Below are 12,864 nucleotides of genomic sequence, written 5' to 3' on the forward strand. Positions count from 1 at the left end.
CTAATCATTTCAGATATTTTAAGATGTTAACATGCCATATTTATAACTTGTTTATGAAGACAATGTAGTTTTGTAACCTATAGAATTCAAACTTCACGCTTATTATTATATGTACTTTTATTTAAAGGATTATATAACCACTAGCATAGCCTAGTGGCAAAGGTGTATTTGGTTCAAGTCCCACTTGGAACAAAATAAATAAAGGGGGTTTCCAGGTTGGACCAGAGGGTTTTCTCACCAAAGGTGGGTTTCCTCCTGTGAGGGTGGAGATGATCGCGTTGGCCCGTGGCCAGTGAGTGATCCAAAATGCCGTTTAAAAAAATTTAAAGGATTATATGGATTTTAATTTTTGGTAAGTGTAAATTACATTTAGTCCTGTTGAAGTCTTGCCGAGGCAATAAAACAAATTTAATTATCAAATACAATAATAAAGTAACATGTAAGCTGATGTGGCAAACAGATTACTCTCTACGGCCACATGACAAGCAGGAAATCCCTTCACTACCATGTGTCATTATTGTGATTTAATTAATTAAGATTTTTTATGCCACTTGTCATTTTCTAATTCGTCAAAACATAATTATATTATATACTTTGATTTTTCACCTTTTTTTTTCCTTTTCGATATTTTAGGAAATTAATAATATTTTTTATGTCATATTCCCCCATTTTTTAAACGTCCGTAACTTGTCCAAACGTTATTATCTTTTAAAAAAATTAAACTATAATAACAACTGTTTTTTTTATCTTTAATATGTGTAGGCTATTATCTTTTAAAAAAATTACACCAAAATTTTCTTTGTAAAAAAATACACCATAAAAACTGCCGTAAGGGCGGCCCTATGAGGGGGACAAGGAAGCCGAAGGGTCCAGTCAAAAGTCTTTAGAAAATTTAGATATTACATATTTACTCGGTGACCACTTAATAGGGCACCCGGGGCACCGCGTGATGGACCACCCATCACGCGTGATGGGTTAATCAACACCGCCTCCACTGCCTTGTCAAGCTTGATGGAGGAGCTTTGCGTGATCTCCATCACTCGTGTGATGGGTGAAAACCAAGGAATGTAGCCGTTGGGGATGACCGTTTGGATGAGAGGACCGTTGGGAAATAAAAAAAAACATATTTTACCCATATAATGTAACATCCTAATTTCGGTTTTATTAATAGAATAAATATCGTCTATTTTATAGTGGGTCGTTATCGGTTTAGAGAAATAGAATATGAGTTGGTCTAGTGTTGGGTTAAATGGATATGGATTATGGACTTGGATTATGAAAGAAAGAGGAAAGGACCATGGGCTTAAGCCCATGATCCATAATTATATAAACCATTAATCCCTCATTTAATTCATTCTCACACATTCCATACACCACCCAAAACACACACTTAAGATTTCTCTCAAATTCTTCCTTATCTCTTGCCGAAATCAAGAAGGAAACCGAGCACCGATCCGAGGTAACGATAGTTTAATATTGTATGAGCTTAACCCGTTAGATAAAGTTGCGAAACAACGAGCCGACACCGTTAAACCGTTTAAATCACGAGATCCGGGTGGAATCGGGTATAAACCGAACCTATGATGAGCTTAGGGATCACCCTAGCTCAGATCTGGATCGAACGGGGCGAAGAACGGTGAAAAACGAGTTAAAAATCGTTTTTCCGGTGAGTTCGCGTTTTTCCGGCGGCTTTCCGGCAATGACGGCCCCGGAAAAGTAATACGAGGTTAAGGGTATGTCAGGGAATGTTCTGACATTCCCTGACCTAACCCTAGTTCGCTAACGGGAATTTAGCGAATTAAGGGTGATTCGTTAAGTAGATTCGCTAAGGAAAGATAACGAACTAGCCTTAGTTCGTGTCCTGATTCGTTAAGGATAAGATAACGAATTAACCCCCCCCCCCATTTCGTTATAGCCATTCGTTAAAGGAGATAACGAATTAGAAGGTCCAGTTCGTTACTTGAACTGATTCGCTATGTGGACTGGTTCGTACAAGGACGGATTCGTCAAAGGTCCAGTTCGCTAGAGGGTTCAGTTCGTTACAAATGACCAGTTCGCTAAGATAAGTCAATTCGTTAAAGACTGAATAACGAACTAGAAAGTTTTATAAAATGACAGAACAGTCCCTGGACTTAGAAAAAGAATGAATTAATTACAATTCACCCTTGAACTTTTGAGTTAGCAAATTAATTACAGCTCGACCCCAGCCAGGGGCTCTGCCCCTTGGACCCTGCTAGGGGCTGCCGCCCCTAGACCCCGCTGCGGGGCGCTGCCCCCGGACCCCCGTTCGTTGTGGGTTATATAAAGATAGAAATACAACATGAGTAGTAGTAGTTAATTGATACATGTAAATATTATACAGTTAGCCGTGCACAGCTCAAGAAGGGAATAACGATTAACGGAGAGCGTAACAGGATTCAGGTGAGTTTCTAGCCCCATTATGTGTTATGTTTTCGGGGCTGTGTGCATACTCAATATGTTTGTTAATACGCTTATCCTAAGAGATAAGTGTATGCCCTTATGTGAATAATGTGAATGTATGAATGATTTCTTGATGGTACGTGAACGATCTTCGGATATTGCACGTACTGTCAGGTTGTAACGCTATGTGTAAGGTAAGTATGATACGTATGCTTATGTGTATGAATGTGATAAAGTTAATAAAAGAAGGAAAGGATGGTTGTATGGTTGTATGGTTACGAAAAGGGTACCGAGCCCTAATAATACTCAAGGTATGATGTATGGTTGTATGGTAACGAAGAGGGAATCAAACCCTACTAATATTCGAGAACTAGGGAACCGAACCCTACTTATATTCGAGGAAGGAGGGTACCGAGCCCTAATAATACTCGAGGAAGGAGGGTACCGAGCCCTAATAATACTCGAGGAAGGAGGGTACCGAGCCCTAATAATACTCGAGGAAGGAGGGTACCGAGCCCTAATAATACTCGAGGAAGGAGGGTACCTAGCCCTAATAATACTCGAGGAATGTAGGGCGTAATGCTCTTTATAACATAAGATATGAAAGCAAGTTAGTACAAAAGAAAGTATGAAAGTATGAAAGTATGATTGAAAGGATATAAGTTTATGTGTATTGTATAATGTATAACTAGAACTCACTCATCGTAGCTGACTTTTAGTATGCACGCAGGTGAGTAGGATGAGGTAGCTCGCTTGAGGAAACACGTGGCACTGAATAAGAGGCTGGCATCGGAAGACTCAAGGCGTCTAAGTTTAATGTTTTGTTTATTTTGAAAGACAAGATGTTGTTTTAAGACAAGATGTGTTTTGCTATGAAATGTTTTACGAAAGCTTTTATATTCCGCGAATGTTTTAATTAACTCTGATAGTTAGAACTGCGTTTATGAGTAAATCCAACACGAAAGTAGGGCTACCGGTAACGGGGCCTTACATATAAATATATCTTCAAAACATACACAAATCCAACTCAAATCCAACTCAAAATCTTCTACTACACACACCATTTTTAACATACCAAATGGAGGGTTCTAAGAAACGTGGGTCGGGTTCAAAGAAAACCCAAACCCGACCAAAGGTTCGACAAAATCTTGGCGAACCGACGAGATTTCGCTTACAAGACGAACCCGACACAAACCAACCTACCCAACAACAACCTTATTATCCACAACCTTTTCAACCGTCCCAAAACCATCAACAACCTTCCCAAACCATCAACAACCTTCCCAACAACAACGTTATTATCAACCGTCCCAAAACCAGTCGTATCAAAACCAACCATTTATTCCACCTTTTTCTACCGAAAATTATCCAAATAATGCTTTTCAAATGTTTGGATCTCAACCGTCTCAAATGTCCGTCGATCCCCTAGACAATAACAAGGTTATACATCAATTTGCAAGTGCTTTTCGTCACGAAGTGCAAACTTTGGATGAAGATGAATTCGCGGATGAGGAGCCGCATCAAAGAGGTGCTCGGCGTTGGTTGGCTGATGAGGAGGTCACCTTGACCAAGGCTTATTTACATTGCTCCGAATAAAAAAAACACTCAAACCAACAAAGAAAATAAGCGTTATGGAAACGTATTAAAGAACATTTCTCGAAACTTCCCGGCGCAACCGAACGAAACAAGGATCAAATGATTGGCAAGTGGGGAGATTTGAATAAAAAAATGTCAAAACTTAATGCATGTTACGTCCAAGAGGTAAGTATTTAATTTATTTATTTTATAATCTATTACTTTATTTTTACAATTTGATATATATATATTCTAAATGTTTTGTAGTCCCGAACTCCACAAAGCGGAGCGAGCGAGGCGACTATCATTAAGAACACTTTGGCCGAATATGTCCGAGTTTACAAATGTAAGGATTTTCCCCACTTGGAAGCGTGGGAGGTTGCAAGACATCACGCGAAGTGGGAACCGATTTCGTTGGTCGATTTGAACGGACCAACGGCTCCAAGGAAGAAAGGATCTTCTTCAAAAAGTTCAAAAACTTCCGAGTCCGGGGACTACACAACGTCTACCGGCGGCTTGTCATGCAACATGCCAAACATGAACTTGAACGAGGAACCCAAAGACAATTCGGACGAAGACATACCCACACCCACACGGCCGAATCGTAAGAAAAGTGGGGAACCGTCAAAACTTGGAAAGGAAGCGGTGGCCGAAAACTTCATCGAATACAAGTCGGCTAAGATGGCGGAAATGGCCGAGACGAAGGAGCAAAGGCAAAAGGCTCATATTTTAAAAATGAAACGTGAGGAGACGTATATCAACTATTTGAATGAAAAATAAAAAAAAACGTTGATCTAACTTTCCTCCTACAACCGCACGAACATCTTGAGGAACCCTTTAAATCGCTCCTACTTCAACGCAAACGCGAGATATGCGATTAGTGGGGTTGGGAAGGGCCGTAGGTTTTTTTTGTCGGTTTTTTTAATTTAGTTGTCTTTATTTAATGTAATCTTGTTTTTTTTTATTTAATGTAATATGTTTTCTTTTTATTTATTTTAGTATTTATTAAAAAAACCATCACACCACACCACCAGACCTAGTAAAAAACCATCACATGTAATGAATTTGAGGTTGATGATATGGCACCATTTGATTAGGTGGGGTGTGTGATGAGAAAGTTCATCACATCCACCACCCCTCCCCCCTTAGCGAACAACATTGTCAACTTTAACCTGATCACAATATCACCGTCACTTCTAACTTGATTTAAACTTATATGTGATGTTTATTAATTTGTTTTTTTACTTTTATTATAATTATTATGTTGATTAGTTCTTCATGTAAGTAATATAAAACATGATAAATATTAAACTTATGAACCTGTTACAGTATGAAGAGTAGTAACCGCAGCAGGGTATGATGTAGTCGACATGCCTGTCATCTTGATCGAGTTCCCCATTAGGATGTATAGTTAAGGATGGTTAGGGTTCTTGAGAAGAACCCGGTTTAAAAGAGAGAGGAGACACATGATTTACTTATGTGTGTGAGATTAGGTTATGATGTTAATTTATTCTCTCTATATATACACCCAAGGGGAAACCTTTTATTAGCTATTAAGAGTAATATGGTCCATCAACAATTACCAAGCTAATATATAATAAAGTATAATTAATTATTTTGATCTATTATTATATAAATGATAATGATGGCCATATAAATAAATATATAAAATATATTTATTCTTACATTCTCCCACTTGGCCGAGTAATCATTTATTATGAGTATTAGATAAGCCTGATCAGGAGTTAACACTCATTTTAGTTTTAAACTCAAACTGGAGCAGAGAAATACAGTCATTGAATTGAACATCAGCTCAAGACCCCCATTAATCATACCGCAGTCGTTATTTAAAACCTAAGTAGTTATGATCAAAATTTTCAAGTAAGCCCTTCAGAATTTTTGATTTGTATAATAATTTGTCTATATGTCATTATGCATGCAGAACATATTAAGAGACATACAAATTCAAAACTTGTGAGGAAATATTAATAGTTAATCATTCATAGTACGATATGCAGTTGTACATGGTCATCAATAAACCCCTCATGATTATAAGCGCTTTCATAATACTTACGGGTAGACCTTTTGTTATAGGATCCTTAAGCATATCATGAATGTACTCGATACGAAAATTTAGATTCCTCAATTCATTCATAAAAGAATAATTAGTTTCATATCAAAATTTAATGCAGCACCTGTCAAAGTGTTAGTGTTTGAGAAAACATGGTAGCTGACTTTATCACAATAAGTCTTCAATATATAATAATTATGGAGTTAATAAACTTATGAGTCCACTGATAAATTTTCAACAACATTTATTGCTAATTGCATTGTGATTAATCAACATATCATGTCATTATAACTTAGATTGTTGTTATTAGTTCTTTATGACTCCTCCATGAGATAGATTTATCTGCTGACATGAGAATATATCCCGAAATTTACATTAGGTTATTTTTGAATATAACAAAGTTTAGAGTAATCTACCTGTTTGAATTCTCACTTCTTTTAAATTATAGTCTTTCGTTTCTTTTAAAGATATTTTAATACTCTTTTAAATGCTTCACATTCATCTAGACATATCTAGTGTGTTGCAATTTTAAGTAATATCTGAACGAGTATAGACTTGAACTACATAAGGCTTCTCCTTAATGAAGCATAAGGTAATAATCTCACTTGAACCTACATAAGGCTTCTACTTAATGAAGCATAAGGTAATAATCTCAATGATCCTATTATCCTCTAAATAGAGCAGTATTGTTTGTTACATGTGTAAGGAATATCTCTGAGATCTATAATATCAAAGTATGTGTGAACAATGCTTTGACTTATGTAACATATACTTGTCAGAAGAATGTCATCTATATAAGGACAAGTTTGTTTTTAGTTGCTCCCACTCATCTTGAGGTAGGTACATTAATCCACTTGGTTTTTGATAAAAATAATTGTATAAAGATTCCATCACATTTTGATGTTTGCATTAACCCATATATGAATTTTATTGACTTATAGACTAAATGTTCTTTGACCTTCAGTTTATAACTTTTAGGTTGCTTTATGAATAAATAAGTATGTAAGCCGATTGTTAGGGAAAGTTGTTTTAATGTTCATCTAATGTAGCTCTTAACTATTATATGCTACTAGAACAATAATGATACTTAAAGAAATCTTTTGTAATATAGGTAAGAAGATTATTTGATAATTTATTCCCTCTTGAATATAACCTTTAACAATCAGTCATGCTTCTTAGTGTCTTAATGTTTGTGTTAGGATTTAGTTTAGTTATGAACACCTTTAGGTGATTCAACCAAATCTCAAAACGTTAGCCTGACTTATGGAGTCAATTATGATTCATGCTAATAGTTTAATTATAAGGGGTAGGATCATTAAACTTTCCAACATCCATTTCAACTTAGTTAGGGAGGTTACATAATCATCAAAGTTAGTAGGTTTTAAAACCTAGACGACCTCCTGAGTTGATTATTGGGTGTATTTGAAGTTTCAGTTTCATAAATTAGCTCTTGGTTAGGTTGCTATCATTTTCAGGATTCTAAGTGTGTAAGAGTTGGTACAGTATGGTGTACAAGAGGTGTAACTGGAGTAAAATTTAATATCTCTCTTCCTCCCCCCCCCCCCCCGCCTCTTGTACTTCTAACAAGTCATTATAAAGACTTTTACTGCTCCCACTGACCTTAGAAACCTTTAGGAAATTAACGTACATAGGGTCAGTATTTAAAGACCAATAGATTCTAACAGAGAAACAAGTTAATAATATAAGTTGTTGCAGTTTCTCTTGGTGAGGATTAATTTAGTAAGAAATCTGAATTTGTCCACGTTTAAGCAACAATGAAACTTTTGTAAGAGTAGTAGTAAATTCTAAAGAGATAAGTTTTGATGGAATAGTGTTATGATGGAGCAGTGTCTTGTACAAGAGGTGTATTTGAGATAATATCAAGTTTTCACTCCCCCACCTCTTGCAAATCTTGTAAGATATGATTGAGACACTTAAGGCTCCCACTGATCTTTAATATCTCTAGAAAAACTACATAAGGAGTTTGAATGATGTACGTGATGTGGGAATTTCTCATATATATGTTAGACTTGATTTGATTTCATTAACGTACAGATGTCATAATAAACTTAGGGACATATTTAAAAGAAATCGTATTAGTTATATATAAATGGATCTCTTTAAAACCATGGATCATAGAAGTCAGATTAGATACAAGTAAATAGCCTTTTAAATGATAAAAGAATTATGCCTGAATATTCCGTTTGAATAAGTTCCACGAATGTCAGTAAAATATAACTTATGGTGGACCCATACTTATTCTTTAAGCCAAGTAATGTTTAAGGCATCTTACACATGATTAAAATCACTAAGAATGAGATTAGATGAAAAATCACCCTCATCAACCATGTCATGATTTCTCATGAAATTTGGTTTTAATGGATGAATTTTATAAGTCTTATTTGTCTTTTGTTAAATTCTTATTGCATAATAACAAAAGTTGTGAAAGCGTGTAGTATCATCCAGTTCTATTTTATAAATGTTTCAATCCAGATACTGATAACAAATAATAGGAGATTTTAGGGTAAGAGTGATTTTATGTTGGCTATGCCAACCTCACAACTTTCATAATGTAGCTTAAGTATTGATACTAAATTCTTTTTGATCTCTAGAATATTTAAGGTATCATAAAACGTAATTAGAAGACAGTTTTTCATGGTTATAATAGCCTTAACATTTAAATTTTGTCACCAACACTCATGTTAGTTATTTGTTGATATCAGTAAAGAAACTTATAGAACTAGACTCAGCCTATCATGTTAATTGGAATATTAGGATTAGCAAACTAAAATATCATTAATATACGACTGTTTTTTTAGCCAGATGTTCTTTTGCATTATGGATAGTCTTGTAGCTTATGCCTAATCTAATGGCACATTTTTTGCAATGAGACTTATCCTTAAAGAATTTAAAGCTGGAAGTAATACTTGTATTTTGTCTATGAACCTTAGAATTATCCTCTTTAAGGTTTTAATGGTGGTGAGTTGAATAACATCTTATGTTCCACCGTCATATTTTTTCTTTTACATGTGTTGCTAATCAACATACTCGTTTTCCTTTTTACTTATGAGTGTTATAGTTGATACTTAAGGCAACAAATTGTAATAATAGAAACTTTTAGTATGTAATGCATTAGAAAAGTGTACTTATTTCCATGTGTGAACCATTAATTTTATGGGTTATGGTATTGTACATTATGATTTATTCATGGATACCATTTAACCTTATAGTCAGCATTTAGAATAAATGCATACATCTTATGAGTTATTTTGATTAGTCTTAGGAAAAACTAAATCAAGAAAAAATCTAGTGATAACATTTATTTAAATAAGTTCTCGATTATCATTATCATAAGAGACATTATGATTGACTCATCCCATTTGTTATGCTCTAGTTTTCATGGAATGATTGTTATTAGAAAGAGCAGTAAGATAGTCATATCATGTCTTAAGGGATAACTAAAACTGAGAAGAGCTAAATATTATTGAAACTCTTTATGATGTAAAACTTATATTATGTTTTAATATTAGAGTAGACTATTTAGCTAAGATAATTATTTAGAGAAGAAAATTATAGTGAGTAATGTTATGGGATATTAAGATAATACATATTAAAACTTATGATCATTAGATTAATGAAGGATCACTAATGTGAGGATCATTATATTTTATTGAAGATGTGATATGTCTATTATTAACATCAAACTAATAGACTATAATTAAAAGTTTTACTTAAACAAAAAATAAATCACCTTTGGGCAGAATTAAAATTTATTTAAGTATGTGTGCAAAACACTTGTATCCCATCACCTTTCGGCAGAAGTGATACAATTATTTTAATTATGCACATGTTAGTTTTGCTTGATAAAATGTAACACGTCACCTTTGGGCAGAAGTGAGACATTTATATCATGTTAGGCAAAAAACTAACAAAAGCTTTCAGTTAGACTTGAATGATATGGTAAATGTAACTCATCACCTTTGGGCATAAGTGTTACATCAAAAGTTCATTCAAGTTAAGCCTTTATGTTTTGTAAAATTTTATAATATTTAAGGTTTACAAAACATTTAATTAGTTAATAGCAGAAAAATGTTTAGAGTAAGGATTTTTAAGTTTCTGGTAAAACCTTATTTTTCGGAATTAGTTCTCGGAAATTTTAGGTCCCGAGAATTGCCAGTTTCCGGCTTTTAGTGGGTTTTTCAGTATTTGGGTGTTTACATGATTTTAGGGAGTTTTATGAAAAATGTTGATTCCGGTATTAGTGAGTTTTCGGGTTTATGGGTTATGACCCCAAACCATTTTAGAAACTCATAAACTCTTAGAACACATAAGCTATTTTAAGCCCATAATACATGATTTTTAAATAGCCTGTGAACCCGTAAACTGGTTTAAGCCCTTAACCCACGATCTTTATTAACTAAATTAATAATGATAACATTTGGTTCAAATCTTATTAATGATTAACAATTATATTTGTTTCCTATTTTAAAGGGATTCAAATCTTTTAAGAAAATATTAAAACTTCTAAGTTATCCAAGATTTGAAAAAATATTTCCCTAAATAATCATTAACAAATTTTAATCTAGATTTTGAACCAACATATGTATAATTTTTGATAATAATGATTAACACGAAAAACATCATCGAAAATTTTAGCAATTAAACATAAAAAAAACTTGGAATCGAAATCTTTAAACATGAAATTAACAGATTTCGAAAATATTAGAGTTTACTAAATATGAATTTTAGCGATTTTAAACAGTTTCATGTATTGTTTTCGTAATAGAACATGAAAAAATAAGAAACCTGAAAAATTAGGGTTTATCAAGTTTAAGTCCATGTCTTCTGATTCAATTCTAGATTTACGGAAAACATGAAGAACTGATTAATCAACATCACTCTGATGCCACATGTTGATCAGTTCTTCATGTAAGTAATATAAAACATGATAAATATTAAATCTATGAACCTGTTACAGCATGAAGAGTAGTAACCGCAGTAGGGTATGATGTAGTCGACATGCTTGTCATCTTGATCGAGTTTCCCTTTAGGATGTATAGTTAAGGATGGTTAGGGTTATTGAGAGGAACCCGGTTTAGAAGAGAGAGGAGACACATGATTTACTTATGAGTGTGAGATTAGGTTATAATGTTAATTTATTCTCTCTATATATACACCCAAGGGAAAACTCTTTATTAGCTATTAAGAGTAATATGGCTCATCAACAATTACCAAGCTAATATATAATAAGGTATAATTAATTATTTTAATCTATTATTATATAAATGATAATTATGCCATATAAATAAATATATAAAATAGATTTATTCTTACATATTACCATTCTTATTATCTTTGTTAATACTAATAATAATTAAAGTTAAGAACGTAATTTTGTATGTATCTAGTATTCTAGTCAAACATAATATATTTGTACTTCTTTATTAATATATACTCCCATTTTTAACGCTTAAATTTACATTTTAGGTTGTTGAAATTTTTTATTTTCGTTTATTTCTTTATCTAGACTAATAATTAGGTGAACATATTTCGGGTTTATAAAAATCACCTGATACCTGACCCGAAGGAATATATATATATATATATATATATATATATATATATATATATATATATATATATTTACTGGGTATAGAAATTTGTCTATTATGATGATCGATTTATGTTGATGTCTATTGTCAAGTTGAAATTGCTTAAACTTGTTGAAACTTAATTTGAAGAATTTAGAAGTTGGATATCACGCAAGTAATTTTGGTATAGTTTGTTAAGAGTCTTAGTTAGCAAAAATGGTTGCTTTATTGGCAAGGAGATGTTCTCGAGGGAGGGAATCATGAGTCGGTAATTGTAAACTAAGAGGGCATAGTGAGAGTGGAATAGTTTACGAGGAGAGAAGCAACGATCCCGTTCCACTCGTTTTCTTTTCATGATCGGATGTGGAGGGTGACTAACATGTGCCATATTATTTTCGAAATCTAAATAATATTGAAATGTGTTTTTTTTCTTTTTTCGCATGCCCAATCTTCTTAGATTATGATAACCAACTCACTTATACAATGGTTTCGAAGGAGCATTCTTCTAGTCATCTTTGCACTTGGGGTTGGTTATGTTGTTGCCCGGTTTAATATGAAAATGAATTCAGTAGTTAGATTAGATTGTAATAGGCAAATTTTTAACTTTGATCTAAAATCATGCTTTAAGTGAAAACCACCCTGTCTAAGGACGGTTTTGCTAAAAGACAAAAGCAACATTGTTAAGTGATGGGGTTAATTTGGTTAGTGATGGGTTTAAGTGGGTTAGTGAGGCCCACTAAGTCGTTGCACTGAAACCTTCCTAAGTAAGGGTGCTTTCAGGGAATTCTGCAGCTATGCCAACACCTTTTTTTTTCTTTTTTTTTGAAAAGTGAACTTCATTGCTACACTGACACCTAATGACTAGAAGCATTTTGCAAAGATGAAACCCGTCCTTGGTAAGACGATTATACCATTTTCGACATTCTTCATGCTGACTTGTCATTTACCATATTGTTTTCATAAAATATACCAATCATAAAATAAATTTACAATATTACCGTTGCATGTGAATGGAATATTGGAGGCATTAATTAAATATGTTTGATTGTTTTGTTAATTTGATATAAATTACACCCAAACTAATTCGACACTTCTCAAAATTACAAAAATTCATTTCAAGATAAAGAGGGAATTACACTAAATTATAAGTTAAAATATATATATATAAAAACGTTTATAAGTAAACTAATCACTATAGAACTTCTA

This window comes from Bidens hawaiensis, unplaced genomic scaffold, assembly GCF_021521415.1.
Source record: "Bidens hawaiensis isolate Kalapana, Puna unplaced genomic scaffold, B.hawaiensis_p1.1 tig00025784_1, whole genome shotgun sequence".
In the NCBI taxonomy this organism is placed as follows: domain Eukaryota; kingdom Viridiplantae; phylum Streptophyta; class Magnoliopsida; order Asterales; family Asteraceae; genus Bidens; species Bidens hawaiensis.